Genomic DNA, 20,051 nt, shown 5'->3' on the forward strand with positions numbered 1-20,051 from the left:
AGGTACGCTGCCTGCTTGCTCCAAAGCTACTTCCCCTAAGGAGGAGAAAGGAGGAAACAGCCAGTGACGGGGTGGTCACTCTTCCCAATCCCTCTGGACCCGGAGCCAGCAGCCAGAGTGGGCAGAGAAGCACCTGTCCCCGGGCACCTGCCAGGAGGGGCAGGCAGGACACGGGGTGGAGGCGGTGGGCAGAGTTGTGTGCGTGTCCTCGGGAAGCCTGGGGACAAGGGCCTGAGAAGCCCCCAGGCCCGCACATGGGAGCCTGGCACCGCCCCCTCTGGGGAGGAGAACAGGGGCCCTTCAGGGACTCCGGGTTCCGTGGGGCGGACAAGATGCCAACTACAGAGACTGACCTTCGCTCCAGCTCGCCCAACCTGGCCCGATGCCTGAAGTCACAGACATCCCGGGGACGGCACGGGCGGTGTCACTCAAGCACGTCTCTCTGCTGGGACTGGAGTGTCCTCCTGGGCCACGTGAAACCCCCAATGTCCCAGACTGGCCTTTCTACCAACAAAAAGGGGCAATTGCATCAGTGGTGGGCGGACAGGACAACTTTCCTCGGGGAGGGAAGTTCTGCAGCCCAGGTGCTATTCACACAACCTTTTGTCAAAAGGTGCGGAACAGCAGGTGGAAAGGGCGGGCTTTCCTGTGTGTAAATGACACCTATGTAAAAACGTTAACGAGTCCCCCACGAAAGGGCAAAACAAATAATAAAAACATGACTCTCCCTGTGGGGTGAACTCAGCTCCACGGCAGCCAGAGGGGTCTCCGGCTCCCCCCGGGAGACCACCCGTCCCCATCACTGACACCGGCAGGAAGGACCCCACCGCACACACTGGCCGGTGTCCCTGAAATTCAGCTGCGCTTCCCACAGTCTGGTCAGGGAAAACACCCTTGTCACCTTCAGCAGTTTAGTGGCCAGGAAATGAAAAATGAGACTGCCCTCAAGTACGGTTCCTTGATGGCTCCTGCCCTCATCTCCTCCCATCCCACTTAGACTCCTCACAGGCCCTTCATTGAACCCCACACTCAAGCCAAGAGCAGACAAGCTCCCAGCGGTCCTTCTGCGCTCCCTGCAGGGAGACGGCCAGCGGGGCTGGGTCTCCCCTTGCCAAAGGCTGTCGCTGCCATCCTGGGGGAGCGTGGGACCTGTGTGCAAGGGGCAAGCCGGCAGCCCCGTGTCGCCCCCTGAGGCCATACCCAGCTAAACAAGTCCCCAGCAGTAGGCCCCGAGACCCCAGCGGTGCCCAAACCCTACGACCGCAGGCAAAATACCATTCAGCCCTATCTTGGCAGCTGGGCTTCTCCGTGGAGGGACACAGCAGGCACATGTCCCGGAGCTCAGAGTGAAACAGACACTCGAGCTCCGGTGTAAGTGGGTGACAAGGATGACTGACCCACCACGCGGCCCGTGTACTGTACTTATCCCCCTGCCCTTCCCACCCCACCACTCCTCAGGCACCTGGTCCTGGCAGTCTAGGCACCACGCACTCCCCTAACAGCCCCCCGAGCCCACGCTGCCCACGGAGGCCACAGCCGGTCCAGTCCCCCGACGCATCACAGCCCATGCCTTAAAATGCCGCGTCCGGCAGTGGGGATCTGAACTCAGGGCTGCCCCGCACCCCTCTGGCCCTCTCTTTGCCTCTTCAGACCCAGAGTCCTTCCCACTCCCACCCTTCATTCTCTCAACGACAACAACAAAGAACAGTAATAATAATGCCTGCATTGAAGATCTTCCTCGAGGCATAGGTCAAGGCTTGCCATATATTGAGTCACTTAATCCTCAGAGATACTCTGTGCACCTACCACGTCACTGCGAAGATAGTCAGGCACCACGAGGTGGGTGGCTTTCCAAGGAGCTCCCGGGGAGGGGAGCAGGCGGGTGTCCTGGGAACAGAAGTGCACATCTGGAGGCTACGAGGTTGTGCCGCCTTCAGTCACAGGAGAGCGCCGCCAATGTCTTCTGGGTTCTTCCAGCAGGTCAGCGTCCCCGACCCCTCAGCCTGGGAATGACCCACCCTCCACCCTTGGTCTCGGGAAGCACCCGGCGCCTGTTCCGGCTCTGGCACAGACACCACGGCTTTGCTGAACTTCAAGATAAACCCTCCTTGCTCTGGCTTGGAGGCTGGCACATAGTAGGAGCTCTACTTGCTGAAGAAGCAGATTCTCGTGGAACAGACGATTGTCAGAAAAAAGCAAATTCATCTCAACGTCACCGCATCAATTTCCACAAGTCAAACCAAACGGAGTTACTTTATCACAGAACGTAAAAATTTCAAACCCTATGCGTAAAATATGACACATCTATTTTTACGTGATCTACAGAATTAGAAAGCTTTCCTAAATCTCTTAAAGGTGGTTTTCCCAGTAACGCATAACTGCTTAATTGGGAAGTGTACAAAACATAATTACACTGCCTAACGCTACGATATTGCTTATGGGAATATCTTCGTTCACGCATTCTCCTTTATTTTGTATTTAATCTCTATTAAGATGTCTACACGAAAACAGATAGGTACGCTCGTCTTCATAAACACCATAAATCATAAAGTCATTTCTTGGCCAACCCAAGTCCAAAAGCAGCCCCCAAAAAGAAGCTGCTAGGACCCAAAGGCTTTCGCTTCCTGTATTTAAGCAGAATCAGAATTCCTCTTACCGTGTAGCTACGGACAGCTAGAAGTGGGCCACTGGGCCGGTAACGGTTAAGAGAATGGCTGGAATTTTTTCTCCTAGTCGGATGTCTCTGCATGCAACTCAAAAGGTATCCCAGGGGTGCCTGGGTGGCGCAGTCGGTTGAGCGTCCGACTTCAGCCAGGTCACGATCTCGCGGTCCGTGAGTTCGAGCCCCGCGTCGGGCTCTGGGCTGATGGCTGGGAGCCTGGAGCCTGTTTCCGATTCTGTGTCTCCCTCGCTCTCTGCCCCTCCCCCGTTCATGCTCTGTCTCTCTCTGTCCCAAAAATAAATAAAAAAACAACAACAAAAAAAAAAACGTTGGAAAAAAAAAAAAAGGTATCCCAAACTGCCCCCAGAAAGCAGTTACCCAGAGCAGAAAGGGCAACTCCTTTCTGCTCGAGACCGCAGTGAACAACCTCAGATCAAGAAATAAAAGGAGGCCCCTACAATCACTCCTCCAAGAACACCACGCATGCCCTCTGAGGTTCACCTTCAAACAGGATGCCAAAGGCTCCAGACTCTTCAACCGGGGTGAACTTCCCCGCGCCCCCTCCCTGCCTTCAAATGCGTACACACACCCTCAGCCTTAGAATTGGGTTGTCTGAATACACAGCCACTCTACAGGTGTCGATCCTGAGGCAGGCCAGACCTGGCGCCCCCCCCCCCCCACTTGTGAACTTTGAGCCCATCCACGTGGCCCCTCTGAGGCCCCTCTGCCGATTCCACATCCACAAGCAAGAAGTGTCACGCCTCCTCACGATCTCCTTTCTGGGTTGTCACTAAAAACACAGTGTTTCTATAAACAGGATAAAGGTAAGCTGCCAGGCCGGACGGACACAGAAGCTATCGGCCTCCGTGAAGCCCCGCCGATTAATAAATTCACCGATCAAGATAAAAAGGCTTTGCCACAGAATGGGTTTCCTTGCATTTCCAAAACAGAAGGTGTCGCCCCCAAATCTGTGTGTGGCAACACCACGAGGGGGATGCTGGAGGCACACACAGGCGCCCCCGGGGGATGGTCTGTTCACTGGCACAAGGCGGACGTGCCTGGTGCCGACCTCCTCGTTCGTGCTCGCACGGGCCAGTGTGAAAATCACCAACTCCACCGAGCCCACCCCTGACGCGGGGGCACGGATTTCCAAAGGGGGCTTCCCTAAGTGGCTGATAGTGTACAATAATTTAATTTGCAAAACCGATTTCTCCCGTTGCCAGTATGCTGTGGCATGGCCCAGCCCCCCTCAGGGAACACTGCTGACTGGTCCAAAGAGAAAAGTTCAATGTCAAGTGCGTCGGAATATGGAAGCAGCTCCACTGTTCACAGGTCCGTGCGAAATTTCCCTCGTGTCCCTAGGAAAGCCTAGCGCTGTTCTAGGGGGTGGAGAATCCCTCCGAAACCATTAAAAAAAAGAGAGAGAGAGAAAGGGAGAGAGAGAGAGACTAGGTCGGGCAGAAATCCATATTTCCGTTTTCAAATCTATTCATTCAGATCGAGGGGGAGGGGGTTATTCAAGATATTTAAAATCTTTCCATCATTTGTCATGCCAAATGTTCAATAACTAGATTCAAATGTAGGGATGTGTGCTGGGGAGTGGTTTGTTTTTCAAGAAAGACGGTTTGTGTGCAGTTGGCAGGTTCTGGGCTGGCTGCGTTAAGAACCACCTGGAGAAGTTTGCTAAAAATACAGATGTTCTGGCCCCGCCTGGAGCTTCTCCAACCGGATGCCAGGCGGAGCTCCGGGAGACTGACTCCTGGCCAGGGGTGCCCCAGAGCCGCCCTGCTCCAGAGGCCACCCCCTCAAACCACCTGGGCACAGTCCCTCCCCGGGGACCGCGAGAATCACCCATGTGAAAACCACCAAGCCCACAGCCAGCTTCTTACTGCTACATACACGCTCGGAATGCCCGGGCTCCGCTCTTGGGGCGGGCCTGGGGGAGGGGTGGGCCGAGGGGTGCGGGGCTCGAAGGACCTCTCCGTGTTCCTGGAAATCCACCAATTCCAAAGTTCCGTTCCAGACGGATGTGGGAAAACACCTGGTGGGTAGCTTGAAAGGGGCAGAGGCAGAAGGGAAAGTAGTTCCTCGTCCTTTAACACCACACAACCCCAGGTACCGCACTGTTCCTGCTTCTCACATGCATCAGCCTCTATTTACTACTGTTCACGCTCCCTAGGATTTGCAAATGTGGAAATATGCCATTTTGGTCCCTGACCCCTGAGATGCCATCACATTCTAGCAGCAGATGCCTCCCAAGGGCATTTTCAAGGATCATCTTGCTTGCTCTCTTTTTTAATGTTTATTTATTTATTTTTGAGATAAAGAAAGAGACAGAGAGAAAAAACACAAGCTGGGAAGGGACGAGAGAGAGAGAGAGAGAGAGAGAGAGAGAGAGAGAATCTGAAGCAGGCTCTAGGCTCCAAGCTGTCAGCTCAGAGCCCAACATGGGGCTCGAACCCACAAATCTTGAGATCATGCCTCGAGCTGAAGTCAGATGCTTAACCTACTGAGCCACCCAGGTGCCCCATCAAGGATCATCTTGCTTTCCAAGTGCGATTTTTTTAATAGCGTGAATTGAACCCAAAGAAACTGCTAGTCCATAAAATGACCAGCCCACCCTGAAGGCAACAAACTGTGTCCTCGACAGACCCTGGAAGGACATCGTCCCAAACAGCGTCTCAGGCCCCCCCTCGTCACTTCACACTCACGGGACCCTCCCCGTCGAGCCCGTAGCCCAGCATGAAGTTCAGAGCAGCAACCCCGCCTAGGGAGGACATGTCCACACCCACAGCGTGCCTGGCTCTAGCGGGCACCCAGTCAGTCCCCATTGAGCGAATGAATGAATGCCCTGGGAGGAGACGAGCAAGAACCATCCTAATTCCAGGGGGATGGCTGGGAACACAGGCAGCCAACTGGCCACCCAGCTGGACCTGGGCCCGTCCCCAGAGCAGCTACTGACCAAGTGTCCACCACGTGCAGGAAAGGCAAACCCAACAAGCCATTCTCGGGGAGAGACGCCAGCCCTTCCACTGCCCGCTCAGGACCTGGAGCTCAGATGGGAGCATGCGAAGAGAAATGCCTTCGGGGAAGGGGCAGGTGAAGTGCTAGTAACTTCTTCTACACAGACTCCCCCGGGAATGTGGCCAGGCAAGTCACTGGCGCGGTGCTGTTAACTCAGCAGAGAGGGTGCAGAGCGTTCAGTGGTGATGAACTGAAACACTGGGCGGCCTCTCCAGTGGGCCCCACCCGTCCAGGGCAGCTGGAGCGGGTGGCCCCCGTGTGGCCCGTCCTCAGGCAGAGGTAGGCAGCACGCAACCACTACTCTTTTCTCCTTCTCTGGTAAGAGAAATTAGCTCTTACGTAGAAAGCAAGTGTTTCCCGGGGCATTTCCCAGAGTGACTGCATCCAGAATAACACTCAGGTCTAAAGACAATCTGAATGGTTTTGGGGTCATCCCTTTGGCCCCGGGAACCCACAGATGGGCTGCTCCCTAACCTGACCAGCCGCCACCCACCCTCCCCTGCTCTGTGCACTGCGTACTCCCTAGATTTCCCGACGGCGCCAGGATTCGGATCTCCCACCCTCGAACACTATTCACTCCAATCTCACCTGGTCCCGTCACCAGCCTCCCTAACATTCATCCGTCCTTTTCGTGCAAAGGGTAAAAAACCTCCCGTTCACACCGGGCCCATTCCCTTAGGACTCGGCTCACCACGTGGGACGAACAGGCCCCATCCCTCGCCCTGCATGCCCAAAGCAATCAAGGCCCAGGGAGCCTTCTCTTCCTGTCCCCCAACACCCGAGGGGAACCCCTCTTTCCACTGCCGAGGTCAAGATTCTCTGATCTCCACACAGATGGTGTGAGGGACGCACAAGGAAACCTGTTCCAATGCGGACATGCCCGCTGGGAGCAAAAGTGGCTGATCTGTCTACTTATTTTGTATAAATGCCTACAATGTGTCAGGCCTGTTCTAAGCACTTTGTAATTCTTACCCGAATTTTAGATTCAGAAACGGAAGCCCTCTCCAAGGCCTCGGTAAATCCCAAATGCAGTCCAGCAACTTTTCCAACTTCCTTTGCCACACTTTTCTCGAACAGTCTGTCCGGTCCGATGCCTCTTCTCCATCTGTGAGCAGGAATCTATCTGGTTGCCTCTCGCAAGGTCTGTGAGGCCAAGGGCGGCCTTCCTTGGGCCCCTCGTCAGTCTGGGAAGGAAGACATTCACAGTCTCTCCGTGGGACCTCTCCTCTCCCTCGCCAAAGGCAACACACAGAGAACACAGGTCACCCAGTGCTCCAAAGTGGGCTGCTGGGATGGCCCAGAGCAAAGCTTTTGGATCCGACCCTGGAGCCGTGCCCAATAATCACCAGGATGTGAAACTCCCAGCCATGGGGAAGGGCCAAAAAGTGGTCCCTGCACTGGCCCAACCCTTTCCCCACTAACCCAGAGGAGGCTAGTCACCGCCCGCCCACCCACCGCCCCCCCCCCTCGCCCGCCTGCACACCCCCGGCCCCACATGATGAAAGGAATTACAAAAACCAAAACAAAACCCAACTTTTTAATCTCCCTTGGGGAGAAACATTTTCAAGAACTAGAGTTATACTTGCAAAGTGCATTTCAAGTGGTTTTGCTGAGCTGGGGTAGGGGTTGCGGGGGACCTCGAAGATCTCAGGCCTGTGCGACACACAAAGAACATGACCCAAACAAGGGCCAGTCACAAGCCTCTCCCTCCGTGCCCCCGGGACACAGGGGCCTCAAATAAGGCAAAGCTCACAATTATCACAAAGAAAACTCACATCCTGTGGAACTGCTTTCTCTGCCCACCACTTGGAGCACATCTGGCCAGTTTAGGAAGGGAAAAAAAAATTACCCATGGTTCAAAGTCCTCCTTAAATACTCAGGAAGACATCATTACAGATAGAATTCCAACTTTAACTCTGAAATCTCCTGGCTTTTGTCAGTTGAAGCCACATTCTTAATCCCAGGCTTAGTGGAGATATGAGAAGAAAGGATGTGTGTTTAAAAAAAATAAAAATCCGCAGCCCTGACTGAGGAGCAATGAGCATCTTGGAGGAACAGAACAATAAACAGAAGTCTGCGAAGAGGCCAAGGCAGAGAAAAATCGGGTCTCAGAAACTCGGGGTGTGCTCACCAGGGCACCAATACGGGCAGGCGGGGGGGGGGGGGGGCACTCATCTGATCGCCCTCGTGTCCTGCTGGAGGGGCCTTTCTGCAGAGCCAGGGATCCCTGGCAGAACAGGACAGGGGACACAGACCTTCTACACCACAGATCCAAAGGCCGGTTCTGAGGCCACCTGCGACCCCCGGCTCCCATCAAAAACCTTGCAAGCAAAGGCTGACAAATCCGAGGGCCGTCCCCGCGTGTCTGCGCACAGATGCCTTAAGACCCAGCCCCTTCCACTCTCCAGGCAGCGTGGGCCGGGAGGAAGCTTCTCTCTTCTCCTGCCCCACAGGAGCCTACCACGCACCAGTCTTCTGCAGGCGGGGGAGCACGATGGAGATCTGCAGTTTGCAAACCACACCGGGGACTTCAGAGAGAGAGAATACAGACCATTACCTAAGCTGGAGCTGAGCCAGCACACCGGGGCTCACCCCTCTCCCCTTCCCCCGTCCCTCAGCCATCCAAAGGCCGAATGAGCGGGGGTGTATGTACGCCGAGCCCCCCGACCACCCGCACGCCCCACTGCGGCCTTGGGGCACCAGCAAAGACATCAGGGAACTCCCAAGCACACACGTGTTCACGAAAGGAACAGCAGCACTGCAGGGCAGGAAGGGAATCTTGTAAGTAAAGGAAAGCCTGTTTTTCAGGAAAATCTCCACCTCGTGGGGACCTTTCCCTAAAGGAAGCCAAGGTCAGGGCTCTCGCGTCACCTGCTCTGGGTGCCTTTCAGGTGAGTTAATCACCCAAGCAGGCTCCTCTCCAGATCTCGGGACACACCCAGCCTTGTGCCTTTCCCTTTCAATTCTCTGATCGACTCTCTGAAAAGAAAGCTGCTCCTTTTGTTCAGGAGGATGAATTCAAATTCCTTTCTAAGGCCAACACAAACGCAGGGCAGCAACCCAAAGGAGGTTTACCCAGCAGAATCAAGTTTCTGGCCGGTTTTTACAGGAATGGTGCAAACAGCCCATTCCAATTAGGTGAAATCCTCCCCACATTCCCGGTCTCTTTTCCCAGATTCCCCCGTGTCGAACATAGGAATCAACTCCTATTGTAAGGAGTGCATAATGAATCGTGGTGAAGAGAGCAGCAGCCAGAGTGAGGGAAGGGGGCATCCCACCCACCTCCAGCCCCTCCCTTAGAAAGGGGCACACACCAGGAAGAAGGGGGGGCGGTCTTAAAAAAAAAAAAAACTAAGATCACTACCCTCGACCACAAACTTGGAAATTTGAGTCTGATAAAGTGATACCTGGCCACCAAATCCAATTTTACCACACACACACACACACACACACACACACACACACAAACCCTGAGCACTGTGAAAGCTACCCACATAATCCCTGTGTGTGTGTGTGTGTGTGTGTGTGTGTTGGAGGGGGAGAGGGTGGTTACATCAGACACTCACATGGAAGCAAAGGGGAAAATGAGGTCAAGAGCACAGAAGGGGTCTAATTTGGCTAGCGAGGCAAAGCCATCCCCAACTGTACCCGAATCCCAATCAAAACCTTAAAGTCTCATGGGAACTAACTAAACTTCCGGTTGCCTTAGTTACTTAACCTTCCCGACCCTCTGTTTCTTCACTGGTAAGACAACGACCACCATCACCGCTACCTCGAAGAGGGTATGAGGGTAACTGAAAGAACGTGGCTAGAGCAACAGAACTGTGCCTGGCTCTTGAGGTCCCTTCGGCAGGTCTGTCCTCCGCCTGGGCAGAGAGTCTGTGATCCAGAGGGACGGACCTCTCCCCTTGCATCCGACGGGAGCCCCTGTCTGCTGGGGCCTGCCTGAGGCTTCTCAACAGGAGCCATGCTGTTCATTAACCCACAGGAGTGTAGGGAATTTAAAACAGGCCTGGTCCAGGAAACCATCTAGAAATTCCTCCTTGGCATTAGATCGTGAGATCCTAACAAAAGATCAGTGATCAAAGACGGAAATGAAAACAAGCCAGATTTTCCATAGCCCCATGTGATCTGGAAGTCAACCCTGGAGAAAGAGGATGGTTTCTGAGAAGCCATTTGAATCCCGGGGAGAACATGCCACATTTTGGGGGTAAGCCTGGAATGTTCACCTCCCCTCTGCTCTCAGGGTGACCCGTGAGGCTCAAACGGTAGGAAGGGTTCCTCCTCTGCCAGGGAATCCGGCTCGAACCCCACTGCCAACGGACTGGTTCAAATCCCAGCTCTGCTACTTGGGGTAGGGGGGGATGGGCAAATCACCCCAGCGCTTCCTGGGCCACCACCCGACCTCGCCGTGAAAACCAAGTGCAACATAGACCAAGGGAGGGGCTGGCAAAGATACTAAGTAATTGCTCAAAAAATGGTAGTTATTCTGTTACCTTAACCAAAGCACGAGTACTACTTAAAAGGCCTGGGTGGATCTGAGAATCAAATGAAGCCCGCAACGACAGCGAGAGAAAAACACACAGAAATTCCTCCGCCAAGGAGAAGACGGGCGCAAGGCGGCAAAGCCCCCGATGGTCCCGGCTCTGCGCTCGCCGGCCCGCCAGGCCGCCCGCGTTGGGGAAGAGCCGCGGGGACTGAATCGGCGTGAGGTCGCCGGTTCTGGAGGTGGACGGTGAGGAAGGCCCGGGGAGCCCTCGCAGCTTCCAGGCGCACCCACGACCGCGCCGTCGCTAGCCCGAGAACACCCAGGCTGTGGACGGGGGCAAGGGAGGCGGCGGCCCCCGCACCGCCCTGGGGACGGGAGGCCGAGCCGGCCACGTCGTGAGGATGCGGCCGTTTACCGTCTGCTCCATCCGCGATCACTGGGGGGTGGGTGGCTCCGGCACGGGGTCCGGCGAGGTTTCTGGTTCAGCTCCGGGCCTCGGGCGCGGGTTCGGGCCCCCCCTCCGGGTCCCGCGGGGTCTCGAGGCTCTCTCGCCGTCCAGCCCCGGGACCTGGAGGGGCGCGGCCAACCCGGCGGGTGTGCCGGACCCCCGCCGCCCGGGGTCGAGCCCCGCACAATGGCCGGGGAGCTGGGGGGAGGAAGGAGGAAGTGGGCACCCGGGGGGGGGGGGGGGGGGGGGGGGGCCATTTCTAGCCCCCCCGGGTCTCTTTCCCCCCAGGGGGAAACGGGGGCCATTTCAAAGGGAAAAGCCCCCGGCCGGGGGGGGGGGGCGTCGGGGGGCGTCAGGGGGGGGGGGCGGGGAGAGGACAGGTATGCGAGCCCCCCGAGGGGGAGGGGAGGGACCGACGCGTAGGCGGGCCGGCGGGGGGCGGAGCCTCAGGTGCCCCCCGCCGGGAGTCCGCAGGCCCGCGGGCCCCAGGTCTGGAGGTCCTGGCACCCCGGACCCGCAGACGCCGGCAGGACAGGGCACCCCGGCCGTCCGCGCGCCCGCGGGGAGGCGCGGCCAGGCCCCGCCCCCTCCAGGTAGAGCGCGGCCAGGTTCGGCGGCCGGCCTTGGCCGGGGCCCCGCTTCGCCCTCCCGGCCTCCGAAGGTCAAGCAGGAGACCGGAAGTCGCCCGGCGGTCAGTCTGGACGGATCGTCGGGGTTCCCGGGGCCCCCAAACCCGCGCGCTACGGCGAGAGACCGACGCCGGCCTCTTTACGAGTTGGGGGAGGCGAGTCACTGTTCCTTCGTCGCGTAAAATAGGAATGGTTCTGTTTACCTAGCCCGCAGGAGCGTCGTGAAGATTAATGACTGTGAAATGTTTTTAAGATCAAAAACATTCTGAGATTTTACTTGTAGGCACTTATATGTGCATATTGATATCTGTGCAGCAAAACGCACTTTATTCATTGCCCTCCTGGAGTGACTTCTAGCCCATAACCAGAAAGCGCTGAGAAAGAGAAGGTACGTCCCTGAGTGCTCCTGGAGAGACACGTCCTTCCCACTTGGCATCCACGCTGGGCCTCCCGCTCTATCCAGTCCCTGATGGGCGGATGGCGCAATCGACCAGCGGTGCAGACCACAGTTCCACGTCTGGAGAAGGCACAGAAGAAAACTTGACCAATATTTGTCACCCCCACCGGGAAGAAAATGCAGCATCCCTCCCCAAGCCCACCCAGTTCACTAGGGCAAGTACCCCCCAGGTGAAGGCTGCCCTCCTGGTCTCCGGTGCTTGGAAAGCTTTGCCCCACCTATCCCCAAAACTGCACGCAGTGGTCAGCCAAGCTCGGCCCATGCAGCCCGCGGGGCCTGGCAGCTCCTGCAGCAAGGCTTCCCTAGCATCACCAGGACTCCAACCCTCCCAGCAAAGCAAGCCCATGTGAACAAGGGAGGCTGTCCTCCCCACCCCCCACCCCCACCGTGCAGAACACTCCCAGTCCCCTCAACCATTCCAGGCCAGGGTGTTAAGAACCCCCCCCCCCAAAACCCTCCCTGCTGGCTCACTTGGCTCTCCACCATCCAAATGAGCATGTGGGCACTACCCCTACCCCGCCCCCAAGGCCCACCTGAACGCACACTGACTGTGATTGAACTGTGTCTGTGCTTCTAGGCCTCCCCCACTAAAGCCATCCATCAGCAAAAGAATAAAGTCCCAGGCAGAGATCATTCAACAGGAAAGGTGCACAAACCCTTTCCTGGCCTCCCGCCCCCTGCAGCCAAGGAACTTCACTGGCTCTTCCTCCCCCCCCCCCCCCCCAATCCTGGGGCAGGTACAATACTACCACTTCCAGGTTGATTTGGGTCATCAACACCAATCAACTGGCTGTTTGCTAGGCCTTAACAATTAGGTAGGCTTTTTAAATTGCCATACTTGGTGGGGGGAAATCCCACTAGGCCAGAGGAGTTGACCTCTGTGGTCTTGGTCTAGCGTTCCTTCCAAAGAAACTTCCTGGGATTCCTTGACTCCATAATGAAGTTTTTGTTTGTCCTGGGCTCGGACAGATTGCTGGAGGCCAGACTTCAGGCACGGCTGGAGCACAGCAGCGAGTTTACAACCCCTTGGCTAGCCCCCAAGCTGCAGGAAGACCCACTGGCCCGCCATCTATGTTCCACGTCTTGTAAAAAGTCCCTTCCAAGTCCCTGCCACAACATAAGCTGGGATGAGGGACAGAAATATTGCCACCATCTCCAATCAATCTTCAGGCCAGTAACAGTTGTCTTTCAAGTCATAAGTAAGGATTTGTGTTACTGCAAAAAGCCTATTTCTGCTGATCAATAGATCACTTTTGAAGGGAGTTAAAGCAACAACATGAAGGGGTGTGTGTGTGTGTGTGTTTGGGTTTTTTGTTTGTTTTTGCATTTTACAAATGGGGAAGATTTTAAGAACTACAAGGATGAAAAGCACTGCCCTCCCCCACCTCCACTCCCCACCCCCAGACTTCTCTGGACCTCCAGAAAACCACCACCAAAGACCTGCCCACCAAGTTCAGACAACAGCAGCTAGTGAGGATTAACGTCCTCTAAACACCAACGGGAGAAATAATGGCTCTGTTACTATCTAGGATAGAAGTCACAGTTCCCCATAAAGTCAAAAGCCATCACTTGCCCCATGAATAAGGACCCAACCGTTGTATCAGAATTTTGGTGAACATGAAGCCAACTTGAGGCAACCATCTGTTAAATTCAGTTACCGAAACAGTTCAGGTAGATCATCTGTCAACCATTCACTCAAGGAGGGACAGGCTAAGATACACATGGGAAGGTCAGCTGGCCCCTAATTTCCAACCAAGTATATACCTTGATAAAATCAGAATCAGCCCCCAGTGGTGGTCAATGTCTACACCGATTCCCCGTGGGGGAGGGGACACAGAGAAAGGGCACAGGATAATGCCTGCCATTTCAACTACAGATTTGGCTCCCTTCTGCAACCCCAGCTCCCGCATGGAAGCAGGAGACCTTTGTGAAAGGGGAGGGAAGATACAATACAGAGGGGCGTTCTCAGAAATGGCAGCAGCTGTACAGGCAAACACACAGACCCAACACTCACTCACTTTAGCTGTACTTTCCAAACACTACAAATAGCGTAAAAACGACTTCAGCGCGAGGAGTAATAAAAAAATAAACACAACAGCTTCCTGCCACTTACAATGTCTCAATTTCTGGTTAAGGGGTGAAAAGGATGCCTCAAAAATTGCGCTCAAGGGAGAAAAAGTTTGTTTTTCCACACTCTGCTTTGAAGAACGCTTCTATCTGCTTTTACAATCTCGACACACACACACAAAGATCACTGAGAAGAGAGCACAAAGTTCCCTAGCAGTCCAGAAAAGACCGTCTTCTAAGAAAACTCCGCAAAGGGAGTAAACCAGCGGCCCAGATTTCCATGCCAGGCAAAGACAGATGACTGTGCCTCTCTGGTTCCCATCCTGCTGGCCGCTCCTGAAGTTTCTGTATTCTCGGGCAGTTGGAAGAATGAAGGCCCAAAGTGCCCCTTGGCTTCCATGGTCAACATTCCACACGAACAATGGCCTAGCTCTCTCCCTATTGTACATTCTGTATTCATTTGTGAATCCCCCCCCCCTTTTTTTGCACAATGTGCAAAGTCCTTCTTTTCACTGGGGAAGTCCTGAATGCCCAAGTGCAGCCATAAACTCAGGCTTTAAACATCAATAATGATAGCTAAAAGCAAACTACAGATTCTGCCCAAACATTAATTTGTGAGTATCATTCGAGTCACATTGATGGCTTCTGGACACCATCCATTAAATCATGATCAAAAGAAACCACTGAACACCTTGAACATGGTTCTGAAGGTTTTAGCAATTATTAAGTATAATTTTCCAAATCCAGAGATAGGATTTAAAACACACACACGCACACGCGCGCACACACACACACACACACACACCCCTTTCATTCGTCTTTGATACATATTCCATCAAACACAGACTTGAAAAAAAAAAATTAACTTCCAAAGATTGTACGTGGGGAGAAGCCTTGCTTGCACCCTCCGTCCGTTCCCGGGGTGCTGTGGCTTTAACTTCAGCGGTGTGAATTAGGACATGCTCACCAGCTGTAAGGGAGAAAACTGATATCTGCCCAGGCAGCACAGCCTCGGAGCGTATCCATTCCAGCATTTCCATGTGCCTACTAGAAGTCACCATAGTCCACAGGAGCATGCCTCAGCGTCACAGGAAGATCTTGAAGGAGTAAGGCCCCCCGATTTCACTACAAGGTGTCACTTCTGTTAAACACTCGTACTGCTCTTCCAAGGGTCAAACTGCACTCCCACGTTTCAATTACTACAGAAATGGGTTCCAGCCTCTGTAATGGAACGATCAGCCAGACAGTGGAAACAGCGCCTGGGTCGTGCCCTGCCCGACAGACACATTTCCTTTTCTGATCGTGTATTTTATGAATATATATACCTGTATCTATCATTTGTGGCCTGTACCAGGGACTTGGGACACTTAGCCCACTGCTTGTCACTGACACAAAGATTATTCAGAGGGACCCAGGCGGCACTCACATACATTATGACGACAGTCCTTCTATACTGAAATGACAGTGGCAAAAAAATGACAACTGGGGTGGCCATTCCACCGTTGCTATAAACTCTTTAACTGTTTTCCATTTAGGGAAAAGCATTAAATGCAAAGGGGGGTGATTCGCGACGGAAAAGGACTGTGAGCAAATGGCATTCGGGGGCTGGATCTCAAGGAGGGGCTGTTCCCGAGATGCAGGCTCTTTTTGTTTTTAATCAGTGAATCTCAAGGATTTCAAATGGTGTGAGCCATGCGGAGCTCCCTTTGCTTTAGTATTTAAACAGTTCGCAACAATATCCTTTTCCAACCCAGAGCACTGCTTGTTCGGTACCTATTTTCTTTACTCATCATTTAGTGACCTTGTAGCTGGCTACTCAGGACACTGAAAGAGTTGCAGGTTGATTTTGTAGTTTTGTTTGTTTGTTGTGGTGGTGGCTGTTGGTTTCATCTCTCTTCAAAACACTTTTCAGACTTAAAAATAGTTTCTTTTCAGAGCTTGAAAAGTCAAGAGTAAAGTTATTGATTATTCCCTGAAAGGGCAACTGATTGGCTGGTTAATAATTATACAGATAGCCAAGTTTTCCTGTTTCATCTTGTGTACACGACCAGATTAACAATGCCAAGGAAAGCAAACTCTGCAGGGACAGGAACAGGTGTGCCCTGAGTCTTAAAAGGCCAAAATATCTCACAAAGTATGTCACTGGTGTATTTTTACAACGAGCGCAGTGTTTTTAAGCAGCCGGACTTTTTAACTTTCTCAACCTGAAGAAGACACTTGGCAGATATTTCTTCCTTGAGTTGATGACTAAGTCCCAGACATAAGTTGCAACTTGTGCCTAGCAAAGAAATACATTTTAGGGACAAAGAGGTATTTTTTAAAAATCACCGTTGAGAAAAGGTAATTCACCCTGCCCCTCCCCCAGGAAAACATCCATTCAAGGGCCAATTTCAAAAGATCCCAAGTGAAGTCGTAAATAACACAGGGCTTGGAGCTCAACTACACAGCCACCCACCCTCCACTCAGCCTTATTAAGGTACACTTAGAAACGAGGGAGACCACGTACTCCCCCTTAGCTGTATCTTCCCAAACAGGAAACGGGATTAAACAAAAAAACACCTTGTCAGGTTCAAAACAAGCTCCAAGGCCAAGATTTTAAAATTCCCTCTAATAACTGCTTTCTACAGGGACAAACTGGGGTCCCCTACCCCGGGGGCACAGAAAACCAATCAGTGCCATAAATTCCCTTTGCCTTCAACCCTCACTCCCTCGTACTGGGGGCAGAGTGGGGGGAGGGGGTGACCCGACATCAACACTTACACTAAACCCCTCAACGCTCTACAGAAATATGCTGGCTTATTTCCTTTGTTTGGTCCTGTTATACTTGATCAAGTGTGAACGATTAAACTGGCTTCATTAAAGGCAAGTGCATTCACGGCTAACATACAACTTCAATGGCAACTGTAAGCATATTTTGCAAGAAAGAGGGCCTGCTTTTTTGCCTGAAACCTACCACCTCATTAACTTTTCTTTTGGGGGCAATAAAAAGGGCACCAGGGTTTTCTGTTGTTGTTGTTGTTTGTTTTTTGTTGTTGTTGTTGTTTTTTTACAGGAGAGTGTCACAGCAGTTCAGGAATCTGATGGCAGACAAAAGGATTTTTGGTGTTTCAACTCTAGGACATAGTCCCCCGTTACTTTAAAAAAAAAAAAAAAAAAAAAAAAAAAAATGTTTCCATATTAAAGCCGCTCTGACTTAAAGTGTTTAAATTTCATTTTGAATATCACTTTATAATTGCTGTAAGAAGTACTCTTTGAAATCAAATGATTATAGAAACGAGATCCTTTCAAGTACCATTACTTCAAAATGTAAAGGATTTATTTAAAAAAAATTTTTCAAAACAGGAATTCTCCGAAGTACACGAAAACTAACTAGTTCTACTTTGGGAGCCCTAGAGGCAGAAAGAACAGCAGTCTTAGGTACTGAACACGAGGTAATTTTTAAACTTGTCTTTGAACCCAAGCACTTAGTAGAGAATCTTCTTTGAAAGAGTAGTAAGAGTTTAATATATTTCGCCAAAGTCGGGAGGCAGAATCACTTTGTAAACTAACCAAAATATACGTCCCCTCCAAATTATCCATGTCAGATAAAAATATACCAGTCTCTAGAATATCCAACAGAATTGCAAATAAGGCACTTAGCATTTTAAATTCCCAATGCATATTTATAGAATACAATTCTCTTGTCTACCCTTCAAGCCACTCACATCTGACTCTCTAAGAACTTAACCTGATCTCCAATCTTTAAAGAAAAAAGGTGGGAAAAAATCCAGAAAGATCTGTTTACCCTGGAGAGGGCAAGTGAGCCCGGCATGACGACGTAGGCCACTGCCAGCAGCCTCCACCCCAAGGACGCAGAGCGAGCGGGGATTTCTACGAAAAATTCCTCCTTTCCCCTGCAAAATACTAAACATGGGGACCCCTGGAGCCAACTGCCGCTTGGGGCTGCCTCCGGAAAAAGTACTCGGGGTCGGGAGGGGGGGGGCCCCCACACACTCGCGCGCACACGCACACTCCGTGTCCGTGACCATCCGCCGCGGCCGAGCCACCGGAGGGTGTGTGTGCGCGCGTGTGCGTCTCGCCGCGGCCGGCGGTGACCGAGCCGAGCTCCGGGGCCCGCGGCCTCCGAGCACCAGGACGCTGCGTGGGCTGCGGGCAACCAGCTACGCCACCCGGCCTCCCGCTGGAGAAAGGCCCAGGCCCGCCCCGGCTCCTGCGCGCCTCTGCCCAACTTGCCCCGGAGCGCTGGGCAGAGCGGGAGGGAGAGAAAGAAAGGCGCTTCCCCTCGGCCGCGCGGGTCAGTCCTGCGCCGCCGAGGACGAGGAGGAAGAGGCGACCGCGGCGGCCCGGCAGTCGCTGCGCAGCACCCGGTCCCCGCCGCCCGGGGCGCGCCCTCGCCAGCCCCTCCTGCGAAACTTTTTCCTTTTGGTTCGCCCCACCCGAAAAGTGCAGCCCGGGAGGGGGAGGCGGGTGGACCGGGCTCGCAGCAGGCGGCGGCGGCGACGGCGGCGGGCGAGGAGGAAGTGGTGCCCGCGGGAGCGCGGACGGGCAGAGGAAATGCCCGGCCCGCTCGGCCCCCGCCCGCGCCCGCCGCCCGGCCAGCCCCGAGCCCCCGCCCCGCTGCGACTTTGGCGGGCCGAGCCCGGCGCGGCAGTGGTGGCGGCGGCGGCGGCGGCGGCGGCGGCAGATGTGGCCCGGCTGCCCGGAGGAGCCAACAATGCGGGGCCGGCAAAACAAAAGGGTTCCACTTCGCCTCCTTTCCCTTCTTTCACTTGCGCTCCCGGGGCGCCGCGCGGGATCCCCGGCCAGCAGGGGCCGCTCCCCTGGGGGCCCCGAGCCGCGCGCGCGCCCCGGTTTCCCCGCGGACCCCCGCTCTACCGCCCGCCCCCGCCCCGCAAAGCGTAAGGCCCCGCGCGCTCGGACTCCCGGTCCCGGGGGATCCGGCCGTATTGTCCCCGCGGCGCGCCGCGCGCTCGGCCTGGGTCGCGGGCGGCCCCCGCGCGCGCACCCACCGGCCTCGGGGAGCAGGAGCCGGGGGCGCCTAGGAAACCGTCGCCGAGACGCCGCCGCCGCCGCCGCCGCCGCTGCCCTCCGGACGCCGCCGCGCTCGGGATTTCTTTTTTCTTTTTTTTTTCCAATCCTGATGGGAAGGAAGGTGACCGCCTACTTCGCATTCATCAACTCTCATCACAACAACAAAAATCCTGGCGCAAACGGCAGCCGGCGGGCGCGATCGGCGGCGGGGGGCGGCAGGCAGCGACCTCCAGGCCGGCTCCCACCCCCGGGCGCCGAGCGGGGACACGGGGGCGCAGACCAAAGATGTCCTCGGATGCCGGCTCCGTGTCCTTCGCCCTCCTCCTCCTCCTCCCCCCCACCCCCCAGTGGCGCAGTGAGGCGCGGGCGCGGCGCCCCCAGCCCGCGGCCGCAGGTGAGGCGGGGGCGGCAGCGGTCCCAGCCCTCCCCCGGGGCCCCGCTTACCTCGTCCCGGGCCGCCGGCGTCCACGGCGAAGGGCGCCCACCCGGGAGGCGGCGGCGGCGGCGGTGGCGGCGGCTCCCGCCCCTCCCACCCCACCCGGCGGCGGTGGCGGTGGCGGCGGCTGTGCGGCCCCCCCCCTCAGCGCGGCATGGCTCCCGGCTCGGTCCCTCGCTCCTCGGGCCGCCGCCGGCTTCTCTGGGCCGCTCCCGGGCCACCTTAAAATGACACACGCACACAGGGACACACACACAAAAACTTAATCTCTCCAGCTCCCCGCCCCTCCCCCTCCCGCCCTTCCCTCCCCTCCCTTCCCTGTCTCTCCCCTCCCCTCCCCACCCTACCCCTCCCCTTCCCTTCCTCCTCCTCCCCTCGCCGCCGAGCCTCTTCCTACTTCCCCACCCACCCCACCCCCTTCCTCCGCCCACCCGGCTCCCGATGCTCCCCACCCCAGTCCCAGCCCCGCGCCCGCTCGCCGGGAGGGGGCTGCGCTGGGGGTCCCCGGCCCGCGCTCGCCCCGCGCCGCGCTCACCCCCAAGAGGATGCTAATTCCAACTTGGATCGGGGGAGGGAGCGTCCTGGATGCCGAGCGCCTCCCGGCTATTTGCTCTTCTTTATTTGTTTTCTCCTCCCGGGAAGGAGGAGGAAAACGGAGAGAAAGGGAAAGGGAAAGAAGCGGCGCCGGCCGCGTCTCCCGGTGCCCGCCGGCTGCGCAGGAGCGAGGCGGGAGGCGAGGTGAGGGTCGCCGCTCGCTCACTCCTCGCTCTTTTTTTTTTTTTTTTTTTTTTTTTTTTTTTTTTTTTTT

At 55.2% G+C, this 20,051-nt stretch overlaps 1 protein-coding gene across 3 annotated transcripts in view; it reads right to left on the reverse strand.

Moving 5' to 3' along the window:
- CTBP2 (C-terminal binding protein 2) overlaps positions 1 to 20,040 on the reverse strand; it is a 159,719-nt gene extending 139,679 nt beyond the window's left edge. For 2 of the 3 annotated variants that reach the window (XM_049646613.1, XM_049646612.1), the window contains exons 1-2: positions 19,779 to 20,040; positions 19,252 to 19,464 (exon numbers count right to left, since the gene is read on the reverse strand). The gene's annotated coding sequence lies outside the window, so the exon portion shown is untranslated. Of the gene's footprint in view, positions 1 to 18,785; positions 19,465 to 19,778 lie in introns of all 3 variants that reach the window. The other variant, XM_049646611.1, reaches the window with a different exon arrangement.
- Between the last annotated feature and the right edge of the window lie 11 nt (positions 20,041 to 20,051).

Source organism: Panthera uncia, chromosome D2, assembly GCF_023721935.1.
Source record: "Panthera uncia isolate 11264 chromosome D2, Puncia_PCG_1.0, whole genome shotgun sequence".
In the NCBI taxonomy this organism is placed as follows: domain Eukaryota; kingdom Metazoa; phylum Chordata; class Mammalia; order Carnivora; family Felidae; genus Panthera; species Panthera uncia.